This window comes from Schistocerca serialis, chromosome 4, assembly GCF_023864345.2.
Source record: "Schistocerca serialis cubense isolate TAMUIC-IGC-003099 chromosome 4, iqSchSeri2.2, whole genome shotgun sequence".
In the NCBI taxonomy this organism is placed as follows: Eukaryota; Metazoa; Arthropoda; class Insecta; order Orthoptera; family Acrididae; genus Schistocerca; species Schistocerca serialis.
Window position 1 is genome coordinate 415,663,343 of NC_064641.1, and position 4,698 is coordinate 415,668,040.

Sequence of the window (4,698 nt, forward strand, 5' to 3'; positions counted from 1 at the left end):
AGGGGCGGCAACATAGTGGAGCCGCAGTGTCACTAATGTACAGAGATAGAACAGTTTCGACTGGAACCAGAGTAACCGTATACACGGCACTGATGAGTAATAGATGCAGAGCCATCAGAATACAATGTATACAACCGTCCCTATACATGCTGAAAGACTCTGCACACAATGAGAACCACACGTCAGCCAGACACTCTTATCACACACTACTCTCTTATCACACACTACTCTCTTATCACACACTACTCTCTGCCTGTAACAGGCACACACACAATATCTAACCACCAGCATGGAAGAACATCCAGTGCATCCTCTCCGCCACATGACACAATCCACACTATCATTACCAGACCGGGAGGTCCACCCAGAAAACACAATATCCCACCCTTCCGACATCCGCACATTGCTCAGCTAAGCCACGAACACCCACACATGTCCTACACAGGGGTGCACCCAACATCACAATACTGCCTCCTGTCACAGCACACATTCAATGGCAGGAATGAAAGACACAGATCTGCCACAACCATGGAATTGGAGCGCCGCCTGTCATGAGCCAAAAGTGCATCCTGACGTGACAAATCAGATAATACCGCAGGCATCCAATTACGATAATCACTATCAACGAACCTGCCGCCGCCCCCCCCCCCCCAATACACCTTTCCCTACAACAATGTGTATCTGAACCTACGCCATATTGTACCTTAACCTAACCTATATCGTACCTTAACCTAACCTATATTGTACCTTAACCTAACCTATATCGTACCTTAACCTAACCTATATCGTACCTTAACCTAACCTATATTGTACCTTAACCTAACCTATATTGTACCTTAACCTAACCTACGTTGTGCCTTAACCTAACCTACGTTGTGCTTAACCTAACCTACGTTGTGCCTTAACCTAACCTACGTTGTGCCTTAACCTAACCTACGTTGTGCCTTAACCTAACCTACGTTGTGCCTTAACCTAACCTACGTTGTGCCTTAACCTAACCTACGTTGTGCCTTAACCTAACCTACGTTGTGCCTTAACCTAACCTACGTTGTGCCTTAACCTAACCTACGTTGTGCCTTAACCTAACCTACGTTGTGCTTAACCTAACCTACGTTGTGCCTTAACCTAACCTACGTTGTGCCTTAACCTAACCTACGTTGTGCCTTAACCTAACCTACGTTGTGCCTTAACCTAACCTACGTTGTGCCTTAACCTAACCTACGTTGTGCCTTAACCTAACCTACGTTGTGCCTTAACCTAACCTACGTTGTGCCTTAACCTAACCTACGTTGTGCCTTAACCTAACCTACGTTGTGCCTTAACCTAACCTACGTTGTGCCTTAACCTAACCTACGTTGTGCCTTAACCTAACCTACGTTGTGCCTTAACCTAACCTACGTTGTGCCTTAACCTAACCTACGTTGTGCCTTAACCTAACCTACGTTGTGCCTTAACCTAACCTACGTTGTGCCTTAACCTAACCTACGTTGTGCCTTAACCTAACCTACGTTGTGCCTTAACCTAACCTAATTTGTGCCTTAACCTAACCTAATTTGTGCCTTAACCTAACCTAATTTGTGCCTTAACCTAACCTAATTTGTGCCTTAACCTAACCTAATTTGTGCCTTAACCTAACCTAATTTGTGCCTTAACCTAACCTAATTTGTGCCTTAACCTAACCTAATTTGTGCCTTAACCTAACCTAATTTGTGCCTTAACCTAACCTACGTTGTGCCTTAACCTAACCTACGTTGTGCCTTAACCTAACCTACGTTGTGCCTTAACCTAACCTACGTTGTGCCTTAACCTAACCTACGTTGTGCCTTAACCTAACCTACGTTGTGCCTTAACCTAACCTACGTTGTGCCTTAACCTAACCTACGTTGTGCCTTAACCTAACCTACGTTGTGCCTTAACCTAACCTACGTTGTGCCTTAACCTAACCTACGTTGTGCCTTAACCTAACCTACGTTGTGCCTTAACCTAACCTACGTTGTGCCTTAACCTAACCTACGTTGTGCCTTAACCTAACCTACGTTGTGCCTTAACCTAACCTACGTTGTGCCTTAACCTAACCTACGTTGTGCCTTAACCTAACCTAATTTGTGCCTTAACCTAACCTAATTTGTGCCTTAACCTAACCTAATTTGTGCCTTAACCTAACCTAATTTGTGCCTTAACCTAACCTAATTTGTGCCTTAACCTAACCTAATTTGTGCCTTAACCTAACCTAATTTGTGCCTTAACCTAACCTAATTTGTGCCTTAACCTAACCTAATTTGTGCCTTAACCTAACCTACGTTGTGCCTTAACCTAACCTACGTTGTGCCTTAACCTAACCTACGTTGTGCCTTAACCTAACCTACGTTGTGCCTTAACCTAACCTACGTTGTGCCTTAACCTAACCTTCGTTGTTCCTTAACCTAACCTAGTTTGTGCCTTAACCTAACCTAGTTTGTGCCTTAACCTAACCTAATTTGTGCCTTAACGTAACCCATGTTGTGCCGTAACGTAACCCATGTTGTGCCGTAACGTAACCCATGTTGTGCCGTAACGTAACCCATGTTGTGCCGTAACGTAACCCATGTTGTGCCGTAACGTAACCCATGTTGTGCCGTAACGTAACCCATGTTGTGCCGTAACGTAACCCATGTTGTGCCGTAACGTAACCCATGTTGTGCCGTAACGTAACCCATGTTGTGCCGTAACGTAACCCATGTTGTGCCGTAACGTAACCCATGTTGTGCCGTAACGTAACCCATGTTGTGCCGTAACGTAACCCATGTTGTGCCGTAACGTAACCTATAATATGCCTTAACCTAACCTATAATATGCCTTAACCTAACCTATAATATGCCTTAACCTAACCTATAATATGCCTTAACCTAACCTATAATATGCCTTAACCTAACCTATAATATGCCTTAACCTAACCTATAATATGCCTTAACCTAACCTATAATATGCCTTAACCTAACCTATAATATGCCTTAACCTAACCTATAATATGCCTTAACCTAACCTATAATATGCCTTAACCTAACCTATAATATGCCTTAACCTAACCTAAAGTGCGCCGTAACCAAAACTATATTGCGCCTTAACCTGACGCACGTTGTCGCTGAACCTGCTCTGTAATTGTTATGCAACTCGTTAAATTAGTGTAGTGTTGCCTAACCGCAACCCTCGCAATATAGTTCGCTACTCGCACTGCCCGGTCCCCTGTGTATCGCGTCATGTTAAACACCTTGCAGGTGTTGCTGACTTTCCACATGCTCCTGCTATACACTGTAATGTGGATAGCAGCAGGACGTACATGCCCCCCCCCCCTTCCCCCCTGCCTTCGCAAGCTGGTCGGTGAGAAGTTTGCATGTTCAACGCCCTTCGCATGCCGACGTACTCAGCCTACGTTGTGGTACGGCCTGTCACCTGTCCGCCGATGTACGCAAAACCCACAAACTGTACTGCACATTGGTCCGTATGTACTGAATGATACATCGTGGCACATGTGGCCGTATGACGACTGCGCCTAGCAACGGCGGACCATACAGTCCAAATATTGTGCACGCAGCTACGTGTCGTCTCCCTATAAGAGCTGGATTGCAGTGTGGTACGCCATACAGACGTGTGGGAGGAACGGACGCCCTGGATGGCGATCAGCATGAGCAGTCTGTTGATGTAGTGGAGCGTGTATTCGGACGTAGTCGTCTCTTCTCACACACCGTGATAGCATGTTGCACCGTGTTCCACATCTGCGACATGCTGCAGAGGCCGGCTGACAGTCGTTCGCGCAATGGACACCGCATACGTACGGGGTCGACCTTCCACGTGTTCTCTAGGCGTGCACATGTTGTTGCGTCTATGTGGGCAGACGTAGTGTGTTGTGACACCTGACACAGGCATGCAATACTCGTTGCAAATGGCGATGGACGTGTACGTTTGCTGGTGACGTTACGCAAATGAACAACTGGTAACCCGTTGTGGTGCGGTTGTTCTCGCTAGAGGTGAATCAGTGTTGGCGACGATCGGTCGAGCTATTAACCGGTTGTTTCAGGGATACCCACCATGCCCACGAACGTGAAAGGGGATCTGGGTGTGAGGCGATACGCGGCGGTGGCTGGGTGGGACCGTCCCCGGCCGGTGAGGGGGGGCCGCCCGGCGTGCTGGCAGCGCGGTGCGTGGGCGCACGCGCTACAGCCGGCTGGTGGGGGCGGCCAGTGGCAGGCGCGCCGGCCGACGGACGCGGCAGGCGGCGCAGCTGCGCGCCGGCGCCCCCTGCTCGCGGCGCCTTGCGGCCAAAGTAGGTCCTCGCGGGCCCGGTGCGAAGCGCGGTGGCCATCTGCAGTGTGCTGGTCCGATTGAGGACTTTGTGCGCTGAGGATGCGCCGCCGCCCGGCGCTCGGCGCCGCGACGCCGTCTGCTGCTCGGTCGCCCCAGCGGTTCTCGCAGGTGGTTTGTATCGCAGCTGTGCGGACGTGTTGGCGCGTGCGCTGTGCTGGGAGAGTTCGCTTCGGCACCCAAGTGGGGCTTTTGTCCTTCTGTGGCGCCGGCGTTGGAGCTGCCGGTCACCGTAGGTGGCGCGTGTTGTCTCCCGCCGGCAATGCCACGACAGCACGCTCCCGGGCCTCTGTCGGCAGCGGCAAGCTCAGTTGGGAGCACGGGTGGTCGCACCTAAAGCGTCTACTCGCCTAACTCCGG